The sequence below is a fragment of the Notolepis coatsorum genome (assembly GCF_963971535.1).
Source record: "Notolepis coatsorum genome assembly, chromosome: 2".
NCBI classification, from domain to species: domain Eukaryota; kingdom Metazoa; phylum Chordata; class Actinopteri; order Aulopiformes; family Paralepididae; genus Notolepis; species Notolepis coatsorum.
The window spans coordinates 114,461,211-114,482,386 of NC_140166.1; positions in this window are offsets into that span (position 1 = coordinate 114,461,211).

Consider the following 21,176-nt stretch of genomic DNA (forward strand, 5'->3'; position numbering starts at 1 on the left):
ATAGCAGTCTGGCAATTGCAGGAAATAATCACTCTCAAGAGCAGCCACTTCTAGTCCAGAAACTTTAAAACTGGGAACAAGCCTCGACTGCCTGGTATCTTGGCCCATTGTTGTCAGGAGTATCTCCACCTTTTTTCCTGTAGCATTTAGCTTCGTCATCAACTTTTCAGTACAAAATGTACCGGTGCTTCCATTGTCCAGAAAGGCATATGTGTGCACAATCTTGCTTCCTTTCGAGAGCTTTACCTGAACTGGTACAATGGCAAGCGCACATTCTTTGTTACCGGCCCCAGTAGAGCCGCTGAGATCTAGAGAGACCATTGGTTACTGGAGCTTTGTCTTTGGTGGCTTCTTTGGAAACATTTACCTCTGCTTGCATGCTTCCTTTATTTTCAACTTCTCTGTGCAACAGAGTGGGGTGGTTTCGCTGGCATTGTTGACAGGTCATGCGCTTCTGACAGTTCTTGCTCATATGTCCCCTTGTGAGACATCCAAAACACAGTCCTTTGCTTCTGAGAAACTCAACTTTCTCCTCGTTTGGTCTGTGTTTCAACTTCTGACAGAATTCCAATGCATGCCCATTATCACAAAAAGTGCAGCGTTTTTTAGAAGCATCCACTATGTTGTCCTGTTCTTTGTTTCTAGTCAGGCTTGACTCCACAACTTTTTCTGGTATAGCAGTTATCTTGGTTGAGTCTGTATACTTAGGCTTTGTACCTGGTTTTTGAGTTGCAAAGTCTTGAATGTCCCCAAAGACTGGGTCCAATGCTATTCTGGCTTGCTTCTCCACAAACTTTACTAGATCTCCAAACCTGGCTATTCTTTCGTATCTTTCCTGAAAGTCACACACAGCTGATCTCCATTTATCACAGAGCTTGAATGGTAACTTTGAGACGATGGTTCTGAGATGCGTTGGATTTTCCAACTCCATCATGTGCTCCATATCCTGCATTGTATTACAACAGCCTCTCAAAAACAGTGCATAGGAACGCAAACCATTACCATCTTCTGCTCTAAGGACTGGCCAGCTCAGGGCTTTATCCATATAGGCAGTTGTTATTTTCATCTCATTGCCAAAGTTTAACTGAAGCTGTTGTCTTGCTTTGTTGTATCCTCTTGTAGGATCCATGTGTAAACAGCTGCGAATGAGTTCTCTCGGTTGGCCTGTTGTGTACTGCTCCAAATAGTAAAGTCTGTCTTGCATGTTATCGGTTTTACTCTCAATCCCATGTTGGAAGGCTTTAATGAATGACCTATAATGAAGTGGGTCACCACTAAACACTGGTATGTCTCTTGTTGGCAGTAGAGAGCTCTGCTGTTGCTTTATCAGGAATTGAGTGATGTCATTTTGTCTTTGGATAGCATTAGCAAGAGCATTCTGGTTATTGTTCACATCATCCTGTGTGTAACCTGCTCTTTGAGAGTCAAATACATTGGCACCTGCTGTATTGGTCAATGGTGTTTGTCTCAAGCTTGTATGCAGAGCAGGAGAATGGGGCCTTGATTTGCAAAGACTTGGTCTCCCTTTTGGAATCATGTATTCAGTGGCATTGGATACATCCTGTAATGCTGGAGGATGTTTCTGTGTTAACGATGGTTTGTATTCATGAAAATTATTTTGCTCACTTCCATTCCAACTTGCTTTGCCATCCAGTGATGTTCTTATTTTTGCCCGAGCAAGAGAGGATTTTTCACCCTCTTCCAGTTCCATGATCTTTATTTTTGCAATTGAAGCAGCCAGCTCAGCTTCAATTTCCAGTGCTTCTCTTTGTGATTTTAGTCTGGATTCTTCCATATCAAGCATGTGTTTCCTTTGCAAGATTGCAAGTGCTCAGCCTTTGCTCTTAGTCTAGCAGATGATGCTTTTGATGTTATGGATGCATGTGACTTTGTGCTAGATCTGCTTGAAACAGCAGAGATGCTGTCATGGGGATGAATCATATCCTGTAGGTTTGAATCCTCTTTCAACTTTACAGCACATTCTGATGTAACCTCAACATCAACATTTAAGCCCAAATTACTTGGCAAGTCATGGTTATCGGCATCCTTATCATCAAACTCCAGCACACCATGCACCCACATGTTAACTTGACTAAGAAAGTCTTTGAAATCCAAGAGCTTTGGTTCAAACCAGCTGGCATGATCAGCCTCTTTTTCCTCTTCAGGCAACATGTGCTGCACAGCCACTTGCATCTCCATAAATGCTGACAACAGATCATTGAACATGCAAACATGATAGTCCATATCATCTTTCTTGTCTTTTTTCATGAGTGTGATGATTTCATTCTTTTTCTTTGTCAACATGCCCAGCCTACTTCGCCGAGTGCCAATCAACTTCCATAACATTTCCTCATGACTGGATTTAGCAGCATCGGCCATTTTGATTCCCAGTCACAGCTCTTTGTTCCAAACATCCAATTCAATACAGCATTTCCAGTGAGGCTTTACTTGTAAATCCATTCACAGTTGTGACATCATGATTCTGTGACATTTGTGACATTTGCTTCCAACAACAGATGACTTGTAGACAGTAGATGAGCATCTTTGGTTCTTCATTAACTTGATTTACTTGTAAATTCATTACATCATGATTTCCATTGAGCTTCAAACACTTGCTTCCAACAACAGATGAATGGTAGACAGTAGAAAAGCATCTTTGGTTCTTCATTAACTTGATTTACTTGTAAATTAATTCACAGTTGTGACATCATGATCTCCATTGAGCTTCAAAACACTTGCTTCCAACAACAGATGAATGGTAGACAGTAGATGAGCATCTTTGGTTCTTCATTAACTTGATTTACTCACTGTTTTCATTGTTGTCCTTGATTTACTCACTGTTTTCATTGTTGTCTGTATTGTTCCAAGTTCAACTCCATTGTGTGGAATTCCATCCATGGTAGAATTTTTCTTTAAACTTTAATGTAATGGCTTCTTGTAGGTCAACCAGGTAGTGTCTTTAACACGCACATTCCAAAAAAAATCCAAAACGAGATCCAAGGTATTATGAATTAAATTATAGATTTATTTTAAGCATCTAAATAAAACACCAAAAGAAAGATTCCAATACTCATAAATAATAGTATTCTAACACTGATGTGGTTTAAAGAAAAATGTATAACCTGGCACCTTCACCAAACATTTTTACCATGCCTAGGCCTTCTCTTCCTGCTCATTAAACCACCTGAGATTCCAAGAGTCCCCACCCCCCACTCTCAACATGCACTACCGGCCTTTGGATACTAGGTGGGGTAGATGACTACAGAGGGGCAGAAACAAAATGTAAACAAATGATAGATACACTAAGAACACAATAGAATGGCTCCAACAGTACTTGAGGTCATGGGTCTGGGAAAGAATTTTATTCATATGATTAAAGTCCTGTATGCCTCGCCGTCGGCAATGATACTGACAGGCAAAAACTGTTCCACACTTTTCCCAGTCTCCAGATCTTCTAGACAGGGTTGTCCTCTGAGCCTGGGACTATTCGCCCGGGACTATTCGCGCTTTCCCTCGAACCATTGGCCCAATTTATTAGGCAATCAGAGGACATCGTCCCCATAATGATCAATAATACACCACACAAAATTGCTCTCTATGCGGATGACCTACTGATTTTTATGGATGACCCTTCCCGACCGGTCGGCCACAAAATTATTGGAAATAATCGACGACTTTGGTAAATTGTCAGGCTTTAAGATTAACTGGAACAAATCAGCCTGCCTACCTCTTAATGAGCTGGCCAAGGCGGTGCGACTACCAGCTGATATCCCCATAGTGGAACATTTTAAATACTTAGGTATAGAGATATTCCCCACGCTGAGTCAAACTACTAAGTACAACTTCACGGGTACTTATGATAAAATACGCCAGGATCTAGACAGATGGTCATCCCTTCCTAACTCCCTACAAGCCAGAGCTTCCATAATCAAAATGAACGTTCTGCCTAGGATAAATTTTGTTAGCTCAATGCTCCCCCTGCCCCCTCCAATAGACCACTGGCGCAAGGTACAATCGATGGTATCTAAATTTATCTGGAATAACAAACGCCCGAGAATCAAAAGAGCTACTACTCAACGTAGGAAACAAGATGGGGGCCTCGCAATCCCTGATTTTAAGCTTTATTTCTGGTCCTTCTCACTGAGACCTCTGATGTGCTGGCTAGACCCTGTAGATGCTGTATCTTGGCGCTCCTTAGAAGCGGCGGCGGTCTCACCGCTAAGATTGCAGGATGTGGTGTACTCCACTGTCTCTATTTCGAAATGCCGGCTGAGGTATGGACCGATCATAACTCACGTGATCCAAACGTGGCGTAATGTACAGAGGTCGTGTGGGGTTAAATGCCCATGGCACCTGGACTCTCCAATTTTTAATAACCAGCAATTACTTGTTGGGCACAAGCCGGTTAATATTCCTCAATGGCAGAGGAGGGGAGTTCATAATCTGGAGGATATTTATGATAAGAACGGCCTCCGTGCGTTTCAGGACTTAAGAGAATTTTATGATCTTCCTGGCGAGTCCTTTTTTCTTTACCTTCAACTAAGGTCAGCGCTGAGGGCGCATGGCGTGCCGTGGGCTCAAGCTTTGCACCCACACCCCTTCTTCAGGCTCATAGTGGACAGGACGACCTCCAGAGGGTTTGTCTCAGACTTATATATGCTCTTAATTCAATCCAATCATTGGATACAATCTGGCGGGTGGATATCCCGGAGTTGGACCCAGAGTTTGACTGGGATGATGTTTGGGCAAATGTGGCATTATCTTCCCGCAACCCCAATCACCAGCAAATTAATTTTAATTATATTCATAGGACCTATCTTACACCTAGGAAGCTATTTGCTATGGGACTGATAACCGACTCTCGGTGCACTTTGTGCTCTCAAAAGGCCACTGGCACTTATATGCATATGTATTGGGATTGCCCACCAGTGGCCCGCTTCTGGAGGTCAATAACGGACAAACTTTGAGATCTGTGTGGCTTAACTATCCCATTCACAGCTGTTACGCTACTCCTGAACGATATAATGACACTACCTGCGTCCGTTCAACTAAAAAGGGTTGTCCTAGCGGGTGTCACAGCAGCGAAGAAGCTAATAGCAATGAGATGGAAGGAGCCTGAGAAGCTTACAGTGATTAACTGGTCCCTAACACTATTGGATGTGATTTATCTTGAGATATCCACGGCGCGGGTGATTGGGGTGGGACAGGCAGGTATTGACCTGTGGTTTGCAGCAGCCGAAAAGGTCAGGACCGCCGTGTGCGGCTGAGCGGGGTTGAGGTGCGTGTTCGGGTGAGTCCGGGGATCTCTTGGGAGGGGGAGGAGGACATGTTTTGTCTGTCTTGTCTTTTGTCTTGTCCTCTTGAGTTTAGCTGGGGATTTTATGGGGGGGCAGCTATTTAACAATTTCTTCACTGTTTGGTCACTTTTACATGGTCTCTGTGAGTCTATGGAACACCTCTACAGGTTTTTGTTTTGTCATGAAGGTTCATTGCTCTGTTTTCGGGTCGTGTTCTCAAAAAGTGGTCCTTGTGTTGAATTGGAGATGTACGTTTTATTAATATAGGGTCACACAGCCGGGAATCGGGGCTGAACACTGGGAAAGACCATTTATTGGATAGTACCCCTTGGATTTAAAATTTAGAAGGTTGAACTCTGTTTTCTTTTCTCTTTGTCTGTATAAATTGTTATTCTGTTATTTTCTTGTGAAGTTCTATGTATTGTGATTGTGTTTAATGTGTTGTCTTGTTTCATGTGAATAATAATAAAAAAAAATTGATAAAAAGAAATTACTTTAATTACTCAGATATTCAAACACAATTATGCAATTATTGTGAAATGATTGAAAATAATAATTATTTAATGCCTTCTGTGGAATTTGTATTTCTTATTTGTTACATATCTGTTTTAATGGTATACAATGGGACAGACCTTTGTTTGATATAAACCTGCATTCCTTCGAATATATCATTAATCAATTAAACTTATATTGAAATACACTATATAGCCTATACACCAACACTGAAATGACAGTGGATGAATAAATAAATAAGAACTAAAGCTAATCGCATGGAAATAGACTGCATTAATATTCCATAACAAGTCTTGTGTGCGCCAGTATGGCCTACGACGTGTCTAATGAATGAACAGTATAGGCTTAATATATTCTAGTTACTTGTTTCATTAGGATTTAGTAGATACTATATATATGCTCTGCCCTACGTACAGTACGTAGGGCAGAGCATATAGTATCTACTAAATCCTAATGCAACAAGTCATTAATGGAATAATAAGCCTATACTGCGTTCATTCATTACGCCGTAGGCATTAATGGAATAATAAGCCTATACTGCGTTCATTCATTACGCCGTAGGCTACAGTATACTGTGCGTGTCTATGTGTGTGTGTGTGTGTGTGCGCGCGCTGCGGCAGGTGTACCACGAGCTGTACTATATATGATGACAATACATTAATCTAATCTCATTTCGATGGGTCGCAACTTGCATTTCTCCCAGACGGCACTGCCACAGACTCGCAAGGCACTTCCGCATCCATTTTCTAACCGGCTGCATCATTACTTTGCCTTATAAGGAGCTCTGGAGGCGTTGTTTTGTATGCAAATGACCTAGACGGGAACGCACGTTCGAGTTTAAGACATGGTGTCATTGTCCAAGCAGATATCAGATCATATCACAGGTGCGACCGTTTGAGCCACTTAAGACATATTACCAGCACGTTCGGGACTCAGAGTGAACTTGTCATTGATTCTGTCTCAGTCGGTTCCAAGATAAGTCTTCCAAGAGAACTCTTTGAAACATTTTGGGGAATGAGACCCAATTGCTTACTGTGCGGCTGAATGAGCGCTGAGATCAACCAATCATTGGCCAATCTTTTTATTCTTATTTATTTATTTTGTCAAATGATCTTCAAGGTCTCCTGAGGAGTTTGATGAAGACATTGCAGGTACAACTTCAACCCAAAAGAAGAGGAGAAGAAGCGAAACAGAGTCTGACAGCGATGACCCCTCATCAGCTGCTGGACTACTAGAGGCTCCCAGAAACAGTCAAAAGAGGATCGGTAATGCAGCCTTTATCAACTATGCGCCAAAACTATGGAACAAACTACCCCAAAACATCAGGGAAGCCAACTCGCTAGACATCTTCAAAAGACAGCTTAAAACCTATCGCTTTGCTCAGGCATTTCAAAGAAACATCAGGGATATCCTGACACAAATTGCACTTTACCTGCACTATTCTTACCCTACCTACTTTTATACACTTCCTATCAAATTCATGTGTCGGTTCTATGCAAATTTTATCTCACTACCTCCTATGCACTGTAATTTTAAGAGCACTGCTCTGTTGTAATTCAAAACTAAACGTTGTAAAGAAACTCAAAGTTAAGAGCGATACACTGCTCTGTTGTTTTTATTGAACAATTTTATCCTGGGCGTTGTGGACAGCGACCCCTACAGTTCGGTCGGGGCGCCTGCTCAGTGAGGGTAGGATCTGGAGAGAGGTAGTGTGACCTTCCACACGTTACACTCTACCGGTGAGAATCTGAGCTGCCAGGCTGGCTGCCGGCTGGCTGCACATTAGTGGTCTGCAAGGGCCTTGAAATAAAGCCCGAGCCCTGCCCGAGCCCGTGAACTTCAGGCCCTGCCAGAAAATAAGCCTGACTGTAAATAATATTTTAAGCCCTAGCCCGCGTGAAAACCCGAAAAAATTATTATTATTATTATTATTAAAATATAATTTTTTTTGTATTTGTTTTAAATATTCGAAACACGGTTTTATATGAACGTAATAAATAAACAAAACTAAGAAGCATTTACATGTTGCCTGTTTCGCAATGCCATCTCTCCCAGTGCTCGCTTATATAGACTGACACATCAGCCTCGTAAAACGTATTGAAGGCTATAGAATCTTCTTTGACACACACACACACACACACACACACACACACACACACACACTACTCAGTCAAACAAACAAACAGAAAACAGAAATCAGATTTTGAGCAGAGCAACGTAATGAAAATCACAACAAAACAGGTAGCGAGTTGCGACCCAGCAAATAATAATAATAATAATCACTCACCACGACGTCAGCAACGCGTTGAACACCGTTAACAAAACCGGCTACATACATCCCAAGAACAAATTAAAACGTTCGCCAACTGGCTATATTCCAACACAACCAATCGAGTTGAACTTGTCCCCTAAGTTCTCCCTGCGCGCTGCAGTAATTACATCCAAATGTTTCTCTGGCGCAAAAGAGAAAGCGAATCTTAAAACGAAGGTTATCCTATAACCCTAGTTATATAAAAAAAAAAAAAAAAAAAAAAAAACGGCGGTGCCCGGGCCCGGCCGAGCCCGAATTATTCATTAAAAAAAAAGCCCTACCCAGCCCGAACCCGCCGGGCCGGGCCGGGCCCCGTCGGGCCTGGGCAAGGTTGCAGTGCACTACTGCACATGCGTCGGAGGAAAGCATGTGACAGTCTCCGGCCTCTCGGACCAACAGTAGGGGGAAGTATGCAACAACCAGGCAGGGGGTTGGGAATTGGCATAACGACTAACAGTGGGATGGGAGAAAAATCGGAAAAAAAAGATGGAGGGGGAAAAAAGATAATAAAAAAGAAAATCTCCAGTTAATGTTGAATCAGGTTGGCTACCAAATCAGTCATACAATTGATGCTGTTTTAAAAATGTATGTTTGACCTGGTGTCAGAATATCGGCATTCAAGATATTTCTTTAAGAAATTACACCTTTGATCAAAATAATAAGCTCATTGGTCCCTCAATAATGTTTTATGTCACTTGTCTGTATGCCTGATTGTCTTTTCTTTCTTTCACTAGAAACCACAAAGAAGAGGAATTGGACTCGTGCAGAGGTCAAAGCTGTTGAAAATACACTAATGACATTTATCAAATCTGGTAAAGTACCAGGAAAGTTGGACTGCATTGCTTGCATTACAGCTTCACCAGAAGCACTGATGGAAAGAAGCTGGACAGCGGTGAAGTTTTACATAAAAAATAGGATCACTGCCCTTCAACGTGAAAGTGCAAGGAGAATTTACTGAACAAATACAAATATTTGCTCCTTGCATTTGTTTGAACGGTTTCCTGTTTTACTTTGAAAGGTGTTCACCTTGTCTGTAAGTAAAACAGAAAAACTGTAAATAATTGTAACTGTTACACTGCGTGTTTAAAAAAACGTGTTGTTTCTCCTGCTCTTCTGAGCCTCAGAGTTCCTATGTACTGTCCTACACCAGTTGGTGAGTAGGCTTGTTTAATACACTGTTACATTAATGCATTTGGCGAGGACAAATGTAAAGTTTGTGCTGTTTGGCCAAATTTAAAATAATGTTACATAGAGGGTAACATGTAGTGTACCTGTTGTGAAGGATCAGATTAAACCGAATATATATATATTTATTTATGGATATATATTGAGTAGTATTTGTATATCGTTTGATATCCCTTGTATATTCCTTGTACATATACACGGAATATTCCTTTATTCTACTACAGCCCATAATAGTTCATTCTCTTATTGGACAAAAGGACCAGGCGCCAGGGACCAGCCCCTGGCGTTCAAGTTCAAAGGTACCGACGAGACATGCCCTTACTAGCCCCGGCTCCGAGCAGGAATACGGCTACCGAAAGCAGAGTGGCACTATTTGTCCACCGTGCATATAAATATGGCGCAAGAAATGTAGAATTCCTCCCTCTTAGTCCTTTACCCTTCTACCCAACTAAGTAACAGAACGTGAAGCCTCACCCCACGATACCGCGTGCGGTGTAGTATGGCCTGTTTGGCCTTAGAATAGCAGTGAGACCTCGTGCGAATTAATAGCTGAATTGCCAGAGTTTGGCACCGTATTTCTATTAAGTAATAATAGTCTATTATGTATGGTGCATCGTGCGGTTATAGTTCTAAAGTGAGCAGCACCCCCATCGCTTCCTCGTGTTATCTAGAGTCTTAACCAGGTTGGGCAGACCACACGTGGTGCTTTCATCCGAGGAGTTCTAGGCGAGGACCGAGTGGACCTGTACATTGGATTACCTACCCGACGACTGCTGAGCCCTATGCGGCATGGAATATATATTTGCTTTGGTACTTTGATTTGTGGAGCGGATAATCGCCAACACCGGTGAGTGTTGGATCTACCCCGAAAGGAGACCAGGTGAGACGGCGCTCAGACCAGACTGAGGTCGCCTCGCTTCTTCTTCACTGTGGAGCTACAGCTACAGCTACAGCCTACAAGAGAGCCAAGGTGTATTCATCTGTGGATCAAGATTCTACTGCACTGTCTTCTGTACGTGAAGTCTCTCTAGACATCGTTGACCAGACGGGATACTGCCGACGGCAGATTGGACATTCAGTGTTGATTTGCCTACGAGTATTCATTTGCCTTACAATAGCATTCAAATCATAAATGTAATGGTGAATATTATATGTACCTTTTGCTATATATTAAATATTTGATTATTACCTGTGGACCTGGTTTCATGGTGGGAAAGTGTTCATCATATTTAGATATTGTGTACTGTATGGCCAGTAGTTAAAGTACATAAAGCGGTAGTGGTTTAATGATACCATACTTATCAATACAGTCAGGGAATTGTACCCCTCAGTTACAATTGGTCCTTCGAGCCGGAACGTAATTAGTGTAATATTAATATAGTGGTATTAATATTGAAATGGCCTATGATGAACACTCCACGAAACGGTCCTCCTAAAGTAGAACGCCCGCGGCGTAGACGACAGCCACCTCAGTACTTAGAGGATTACGCTGCCAGTATACTACCTAGCCTTCTACAAACGGTAAACGCGGTAAAAGTAGAAAGTAAAATTATGTCCGACCCTATCAACCAGGATACCCCGACCACAGAGGCCCTAGTGGGTTCTAATGTAACTGACCAAGCTCACGGTGGGGACCAGGAGGGAACTGACACGACTTTACCCCCCGCCAAGACCGAAGAAGTAGTCCCCCAAGAGCTCCGGGAGGAAGACGACCCTGCAGAGATGGAACTCTGCACGGAACAAGATGAGGAGAGCGCCGAGGAGATAGAGCTCCAGGACTCCCCGCAGGAGAACGCATCCCCAACGGGTACTGCCAGGAGCGGCTCACCTCAACAAGCGTCTTCCCCCAGCGAGGCGGAGAGGATGCTGTCACAGGCGTTCCTCGCCACCCTGGCAGCCTCTACCGAACGCGATCGACTTCAGGGTGAACGCGATCGACTTCAGGGTGAACGCGATCGACTCCAAACACAGCAACGGAGCGAAGAAGAGCACATACGTCTGGAGCTGAGACGCCTTCAGACGGAAGAGAATATGGCAAGAGACCGGGCCGACACCCAGCGTGCCGCTGCCGGTGCCCAAAGAGAAGCAGATCTCACCAAGCGCGACGCCGAGCGCGACAGACTACAAGCCGAGCGCGACAGACTACAAGCGCAGCTAATGGAGCAGCTGATCACCAGGGCAACACCCCCTCCCTCCACAAGGGGTTCCAGGGCCTCGTCAAGACACGTGTCAAGGGCACCCTCCCCTGACCGAGCAGGCGACCTTGAACTCGACCACCAGAGAGAGTCTACACCCCCCTCCGAACTCCTTCCCCAACCGGTCCAAGTGAGACCCAGCTACAAGGAAGGAACGGCGGACACCGCGGAGAGGCTAAATAGACGACTACAGGATCTAGATGACCTGGCAGAAGAAGAAGAGGGAGAAGAGGAGAGTCAAGCCCGACAGCAGCACACTACTCCACAGGACCAGGAGGTCCAGTACAGCCCAGGCTATACCCCCGCGGCTCTGCGCTACAGAACCCCGACTCGATTCACGGGTGAGCATGACGCACGACCAGTCCCGAGGAATAGCACCTGGACCAGCGGGCCATGGTACCCTGCCAGTACCAGCCCACCGAGAGGCGTAAGAGGAGACTCGCCCAGGAGGCCTCTCTTCCAACGCTCACCGATGTGCCAGCCATCCACGGCATCATACATTGGCACACCGACGTTTCCAGACTTCACCCAGGAGAATCGAGCACAGTACACGGAGCTCCGGATGTGCTTAGAGACAATGATGGTGGATGTCGCTGATGAACGCCACAAGTATGCAATATTATTGAAGCACCTGAAAGTGCCCCGAGCGCACAACATAGCGCTGGCCTATGCCACCTCTACGACCCCATACACCGCGGCTCTAGCAGCGCTGGACCAGAGATATGGACGTATATGGGATTACGTAATACAGGAGATAAGGCATATTGACCGCCTACCCCCAGCAACAGACAATCGCTCACTAGACGACCTGTCTATAAAAGTACAGTCCCTGGTAGGGATGCTGGGGGCGCAACGAGAAAAGGGTATGCACGAACTATACGCAAACTCGAACGTCGAGAGGATTTTAGAGAAGCTGCCGCCCGCCCGACAAGAGCGCTTCAGCCGGCAAAGAGACCACCGTGATCCTAACGGTCCCGAGCCATCCCTCCTAGACCTAGCCGACTTCCTGGCGAGAGAAGTCAGCAGCCTACGGCTGGATACGTTTGTGCGGAGCACACCCAGCTCCAGAGAGGGACCTAGGAGAGTAAACGATGGCCGAAGATCGGTGACTGTCATGCACCAATCAGAATCAGTACCGAGCAGCAAGAACCACAGTACCCCCTCGATGAAAGAGAAGTGGAAGATGGTGTGCCCGTACTGCGAGAAGGAACACTGGTTGTCACAATGTGACCAGTTCAAGAAGATGACCGCTGAAGAAGTGAGTCACTGGATAAAGTCCAACAGGCGCTGTTACCGATGTGCGCGCAGTCACATGGCAGCCGAGTGCCGCCTAAAGAAGAGGTGTAGTCGGTGTGACGGAGCCCATCTGGATGTCCTACACGACAGTAACAAAAGAAAGCCTGCACCATCCAGCAACACAAAGGCAAGTGTTATGTACATTGACCCCGCTAGCAGCAGCGGCGACCAGGTGCTCTTAAAGGTGGTCCGTGTAACACTGAGTTACCAAGATAAGATCATGGACACTTACGCCGTCCTTGATGACGGGTCAGAGAAGACCCTTCTCCTCGCGTCCGCTGCGGCCCAGCTGGGGCTACGGGGGAGCGAGAACCAGATGACTATTCGGACAATAAGAAGAGATCTAAAGACGATAAAGGGCGAGAATGTCTCCTTCACTATCGCAGCAAGCGGGCAGCCAGAGAGACGGTACAGGATTACTAATGCTTTCACCAGCCAAGAAATAGGACTATCGCAGTACACCTACCCCATCGCCAAGCTGATGGAGAAATATGTGCACCTGCGTCAACTCCCTATCCCGCTCATAGACGGTGCCACCCCGACCCTGCTGATAGGCTCCGACCATGCAGACCTCATAGTCCCGATAGACCGGGTCCATACAGGACCCAGAGGTTGTCCTGCAGCAGTCGAGACCCGCCTAGGATGGACATTACAAGGCCCCCTCGCCAAGTCTCTTAACCGAACAGCAGCCACTAGCTGCCTCCACTCCAGAACGACAGAAGGAGACACCAAACTCCTGCAGCATGTCGAGAGGCTATGGACACTAGAGACAATGCCCTTTAAGAACGAAAAGAAAGACATTCGTTCTAAGGAAGATATCTACGCTATAGCCCTCCTCGAGCACGGGACAAAGAGAGTCAACGTCAACGGAGTGATGAGATACGCAACTCCACTCCTGAGGCGAGAAGGAATGCCCACCTTTCACGCCACAAAAGAGGCGACGGAGCGGTATCTATTGAACACAGAGCGGCGCCTAGCCAAAGACCCCGCTCAAGAAGCTGTGTACCGCGCTGAGATTAACAAATTAATCACAGCGGGACACATAAAGAAAATTGACATTAAAGAGGCCGATCAGACGACCGAATCATGGTACACCACAACGGCAAGGATCGCATTGTGTTTAACTGCAGCTACCAGATCGGATCACAAAATCTGAATAAAGAACTCTTGGCCGGCCCAACACTCGGCCCCTCCCTACTAGGCGTGCTACTACGCTTCCGCCAGGACAAGGTGGCTATCAGCGGCGACATCAAAGGGATGTTCCTGCAGGTGAGACTAGTGGAGGAGGACAAGCCCCTGCTGCGGTTCCTATGGAGAGAGAGGATCGGAGATGAGCACCCAGCCATCTATCAATGGGAAGTCCTCCCTTTCGGAACCACATGCAGCCCATGCTGTGCTACGTTTGCACTGCAAAGGCACGTCGCAGAGGACCCAGCAGCAGATGAAGAGGTCCAACAAAGTGTGACAAATAGTTTCTACGTGGACAACTGTTTACAAAGCGTCTCGACGCCAGAAGAAGCCGAGGCTCTCCTACTCAAGCTCCGCGCCTCCCTGATCAAAGGCGGCTTTGATCTCAGGCAGTGGGCCAGCAGCGACCCGCAAGTACTGCGCAGCCTCTCCCCCGAGGACAAGGCAGCGAGCAGCGACACCTGGATGGCGACCATCCCAGGAGAAGCCCAAGAAATGACACTAGGACTAGTCTGGCGCTTCAAAACAGACTCGCTCCATTATAGACACAAACCCCTGACCAAGGAGCAGGGAAGGTCGACGGCAATACCGACCACCAGACGGAGTGTATACAGAACACTCGCCAGACAATATGACCCGTTGGGATGTATTCTACCTTACACCACCAGGGCAAAGATGATTGTAAGAGCGCTATGGGACAAAGACCAGGGCTGGGACGATCCCATACCCGAACACCTTGCATCCACATGGAGAGAGTGGGAGATGAAACTCCGCTCACTCCCAGGTGTTAATATACGCCGCAGCTACTTCCCACCCACAGTGAGGCCAGAGACATGCAAGATCGACCTGCACGTATTCAGCGACGCCTCCGAAGTAGCCTACGGTTCGGTGGCTTACTTGCGTGCCCGAGAGGAGGGAGGAGAAATACATACTGCTTTCATCCTGGCTCGCTCAAGAATAGCCCCACGCAAGCAACAATCTATCCCGCGTCTAGAGCTCTGCGCAGCCCTAGCAGGAGCGCAGCTCGCCACGTTAATCCAACGTGAACTCACCATCCCGGTGCAAAGAACAATCTTGTGGTCAGACTCCACGACCGTACTCACATGGATCCGGTCTGATTCGTGCAGATACAAGGTCTTCGTGGGAGTCAGAGTCACCGAGATTCAAGAGTTAACAGAAGTAACCAGCTGGAGGTATGTGGACACCAAACACAACCCAGCTGACGTCATCACCCGGGGAATGTCCCTGGATGACCTCACCCGTCACAACCTCTACAGTGACGGGCCAGAGTTCCTCAAGCTCCCGGAAGAAGAGTGGCCTACACCCACCCCACGGGAGGCGAGTAAAGAGGAGGCAGAGAACAAGAAACCTATGTTCTGTGGGTTGACACACACACTCGTCCCCACAGATCCCGATCTAGACGATTGCCTCACCCTAGAGAGTGCGCAGCTAAAGACATTTCTGTGGCACCACCCAGAGGTTCAGCCCACAACTGACATTTCAGCAGCTGACTACGAAGAAGCAGAACTCCTTCTACTACAACGAGCCCAGAGAGACTCGTTCCCCGATGAGCTAGCCTGTCTACAGGGAGCAAAGCCCGTCCCATCAGACAGCAGACTGCTCCACCTAGCCCCCGAGAGCGACGCCCATAATCTCATCAGAGTGGGTGGTCGTCTGCGGAGAGCCCCAGACCTACCGGATGACGTTAAGTACCCGATAGTCTTGAACAGCCGACACAAGGTCACAGAGCTGATCATAAAGAAATACGACGAGGATGTGCACCACGCAGGGGCAGAGAGAGTCTTCGCGGAGATCAGACGTCGTTATTGGATACTGCAAGGGAGAGAAGCAGTGCGGCGCTTCCAGCGAACCTGTCTAGACTGCCGTAAGTGGCGCGCGCAGCCCAGTATACCCCGGATGGCTGACCTACCTCCCTGTCGCCTCCGACTCGGCGACAAGCCCTTTCACTCCACCGGTATGGACTGTTTTGGCCCGCTGTATATAAAGAGAGGAAGAGGAACCGAGAAGCGGTGGGGTATTGTATTCAAATGCATGACCACCAGAGCGATACATATCGAACTCCTCCCAACCATGAGCACAGACTCATTCCTTATGGCCTTCCGAAGATTCACATCACGGAAAGGAAAACCGTCTACATTGTTGTCTGATCACGGGACAAACTTCAAAGGCGGAGAAAGAGAGCTGAGAGAGAGCTTCCAAGCTATGGGCCCAGAACTTAAGACCCACCTCGCTCCATCCCAGATTGACTTCCAGTTTAATCCCCTGAACGCACCTCACTTCGGTGGAACCTGGGAACGAGAAGTACGTTCCATAAAGACAGCCCTGTACGCCGTGCTTGGGGCCCAGACCGTGGCGGAAGAAGTCCTAATGACAGTCCTCACGGAGATCGAGGGAGTATTGAACTCAAAGCCCCTCGGTTACGTCTCAAGTGATGTAGCAGATGTCGACCCAGTCACCCCCAACACCCTCTTGATGGGGCGGCTGGACCCCGCGCTACCACAGACAATGTACAGGCCTGAAGAAGCGAACGGCCGAAGAATGTGGAGGTACAGTCAAGTACTGGCTGACAAGTTTTGGAACAGCTTCCTACTCCACTACCTACCGTCTCTACAGACCCGCCAGAAGTGGGTAAAAGAGAGAGACAATTTGACAGAAGGAACAGTCGTCATGATTATCGACCAGTCACTACCCCGAGCTATGTGGCCGGCTGGCCGCGTAAGCAAAGTGATCACCGGTGCCGATGGAAAGGTCCGAGCAGCTGAAGTGCTCGTCCAAGGACGGACTTACACCCGACCCGTGGCGAGGCTAATAGAACTGCCAAGGCTCCCCGATACTATCGATGACGACCATGACCCTATGACTTTGTGAGTTGACTGACCCTTACAGCGGACATTGAGTAGTGGACAGTGCGGTTAATCTGTCTCTGCTTAGCTAATTAGGTGGGACTAATTAGGGGGCGGCTGTTGTGAAGGATCAGATTAAACCGAATATATATATTTATTTATGGATATATATTGAGTAGTATTTGTATATCGTTTGATATCCCTTGTATATTCCTTGTACATATACACGGAATATTCCTTTATTCTACTACAGCCCATAATAGTTCATTCTCTTATTGGACAAAAGGACCAGGCGCCAGGGACCAGCCCCTGGCGTTCAAGTTCAAAGGTACCGACGAGACATGCCCTTACTAGCCCCGGCTCCGCGCAGGAATACGGCTACCGAAAGCAGAGTGGCACTATTTGTCCACCGTGCATATAAATATGGCGCAAGAAATGTAGAATTCCTCTTAGTCCTTTACCCTTCTACCCAACTAAGTAACAGAACGTGAAGCCTCACCCCACGATACCGCGTGCGGTGTAGTATGGCCTGTTTGGCCTTAGAATAGCAGTGAGACCTCGTGCGAATTAATAGCTGAATTGCCAGAGTTTGGCACCGTATTTCTATTAAGTAATAATAGTCTATTATGTATGGTGCATCGTGCGGTTAGAGTTCTAAAGTGAGCAGCACCCCCATCGCTTCCTCGTGTTATCTAGAGTCTTAACCAGGTTGGGCAGACCACACGTGGTGCTTTCATCCGAGGAGTTCTAGGCGAGGACCGAGTGGACCTGTACATTGGATTACCTACCCGACGACTGCTGAGCCCTATGCGGCATGGAATATATATTTGCTTTGGTACTTTGATTTGTGGAGCGGATAATCGCCAACACCGGTGAGTGTTGGATCTACCCCGAAAGGAGACCAGGTGAGACGGCGCTCAGACCAGACTGAGGTCGCCTCGCTTCTTCTTCACTGTGGAGCTACAGCTACAGCTACAGCCTACAAGAGAGCCAAGGTGTATTCATCTGTGGATCAAGATTCTACTGCACTGTCTTCTGTACGTGAAGTCTCTCTAGACATCGTTGACCAGACGGGATACTGCCGACGGCTCTCCTACCCCCCCTACTGGCTTACAACCGGCAGGACCCCTACAGTATATCCAGCTATAATCATTAAGTGACCATAGATATAATTCCCTAAGAGCCAGGTTGTATACTTGCTTCCTGCGTAACCAGAGATTGGACATTCAGTGTTGATTTGCCTACGAGTACTCATTTGCCTTACAAGAGCATTCAAATCATAAATGTAATGGTGAATATTATATGTACCTTTTGCTATATATTAAATATTTGATTATTACCTTTGTGTGGACCTGGTTTCATGGTGGGAAAGTGTTCATCATATTTAGATATTGTGTACTGTATGGCCAGTAGTTAAAGTACATAAAGCGGTAGTGGTTTAATGATACCATACTTATCAATACAGTCAGGGAATTGTACCCCTCAGTTACAGTACCCGTTACAATCTGTTGTCTCTGTGGATTCCCCCACCACTTGGGTCCATCCTCTGCTTCCATCCTGTGCTGCTCAAGAAAAGAAAAGAAACCAGAACTGCTGGAGAACCACACCAGTAGTCCGTAGGTGAGCACATTCTCTACCGTGCAGTGGTAGAAGTTAGCCATGTTTTGCCCATTTAACACATCTTAGATTTTGGGATTCCCCAACTGTGTTAAATATCTGTTTTACTGATTAATTATGCATTTGAAAGAATGCAGGTTATAGCTATATAAAATTACAAATGTCTGTCCCAATGGGATATATTGCATGTTTAACACGGTTGGGGAATCCCAAAATCTAAGATGTCTTAAATGGCCCTAAGAGCAAATATGTTGTCTTAAATCTGTTGGACTTACGACAAAAAGGGCTTTCTCTTAGGGCAATTTGAGACCTTCTCGGGCAGATTTTGGAGTAGGAAGACGTTGGGAACTAGGCTACTGGAGGAACCTACTTCCAGTCACTGATGCTAAGCTAGGCTAACTGGTGCGCGTCTTCCTACTCCTACTGCATGCACAGAGAAGAAAAAGGTATGTATCTTCTTGTCTAACTCCAGGGTAGATGGCAAATAAGCTAATTTCCCAAAATGTTGGAGTGTTCCTTTAAATACATACAACAGTACCCTGTTTTTTGTGTCCCAAAGTTAAAAAAGCATTTGTCAGGGGACATATATTTAAAATAAAATGCAACAGCTGTTTGAAATAAAAGCTTTGTGAAAATATTAACTCAATTTGTGCCTCCTTTTTTGTACAAGAGGTATAGGTGTACCATTCTTTTTAATTGATTGTATGGTATAAAGGTCACCATTGTGCTGAGAGAACATCTTTAATGTTTAATGTTGAAAAGGCAAGCAAGTATTGCTTTTTTTGGTTCTGTGCAGTGCCTAACAGTGATGTTGATAGTATGCCAATGAACATACACTGAAATTTGAGAGAGTTGGGAAAATGTCAAGTGGTTTTTGTGTTAACAAAAAATGTAAATGATTTTAGCAGTTAAAATCATGTCTCTAGAGTCTAAACCCTTAAGAAAGGCTGGGTCCCATCAGGCTGTATACAGTCATTTGGTTAAAATCATGTCTCTAGACCCTTTAGAAAGGCTGGGTCCCATCAGGCTGTATACAGTCATTTGGTCCCTGTTGATTGATTGATTGATTGATTGATTGAAAAGTTTATTAACAGATTGCAGAATGGGTACAGTACAGTACAGCTCAATACATACAATTGTTAAGGGGATGCAGACCAGAGAAAGACTTTCGTCTTGTTTACATCAGGGTCCCCCATTTTCAATTCATCATAACATATATGACATACATGACATACAGATAGACAGTACTGCTACATCTATACATTTATGACATATCAGATTTGCAAATACAGTACTGTTTGTGATACAAAAGTGTCCAGAAAAGGAGTGTATATACATTTGGCATAGAAACTGTACATTGGAGGAGGTTGGTTGGGTGGGGTGGGGTTGGGTGGGTTGGGTGAGGGCTGTACATTGGAGGTGGGGGGGGGGGGGGGGGGTTGGGAAGGGGACACACACCCATTTTACACTGTACATTGGAATATTGACAAAGCCTTACTTGGTCATTTACTGTACAACTAGGTTAGGACATTTGTAGGGGCCAGTTTCGAATTGCAGTCTCACGTAGGTGTTTTTTGAGAGTGTTTTTGAAGGTGGGTAGTGATTCACATTCCTTTACAGCTTTAGGCAGGGCGTTCCACATTGATGTGGCATAATTGCGAAACGTGTTTAGTCCCTTGTTTGAGCCGAATCTGGGTTTTACATGATTTGTGGAGCTCCCTCTGGTGTTGTGATCGTGGTATTCACTGACCTTTGGGAAGTATTTTGACATGTACATGGGTACCTTGGTCGCGTAGTGTATCTTGTAGACCAGGCCCATTGCAAGTTGCTGTACTCTGTCGTCTACTCTAAGCCATCCTAGGTTGTCAAAGTGGGCAGGGGTGAGGTGGGTTCTAGGAGTCAGGTCAAGTAGTAGTCTGACTAGCTTGTTTTGAGATGTTTGTAATTTGTTTTTTAGTGCCTTTGAGGTGCTTTGGTACCATGAGGTGCAAGCATAGTCGTAGTACCCTTGAATGAGTGCTCCTGCTAGAGTCTTCAGGGTATTCTTGTTTACCAGAGAGGAGATCCGGTACAAGAATCGCGTTCGTTGGTTGACTTTTTTTATTACATTGGATGCCATTTTGTCACAGGAAAGATTAGCCTCTAGGATGGAACCCAGGTAGGTAATTTCATCTTTCCTTGTGATAATATTGTCACCCACTGTAACCGAGAAGCCGTCAGTCTTGCTGAGTTTGTTATTTTTGTTATTTATTATTTTGTTATTTTGTTACGTATTACTTTCACACAGTGGAGGGATACTTAGGGCGTGTTCACACCTGAAAGTACGCGAATAGTCCGGACTTTCTGGTGGACCAAATGTGAAAATGATACATTGTTTGATTTTGGTCTGCGTTCACACTACCCTTTTTGGTGCAGATCTAATTTGTAAACAAAGGACATACAGTCACCAAGTCGTTCATCTATTGGACTATAGCACTCACAAACGTAAACAGTTGCCGACAGCGCAATGAGAGAGATACTGTCATTACGAGCGTGGCGCAAGTCGACTAGAGAGTAGAGAGAGAGAGGAAGAGAGAGACTGTCCGCGTGCCTGTCATTCATTTGAGTTGGGTCGCGCACAAGCTGTCACTTGGCGCTGTCAAGTTGGGTCACGCGCCAGCCGCCACTAGGCGCCTGTCACTCATTTGCTCTAGATTAGGTACTATATAAA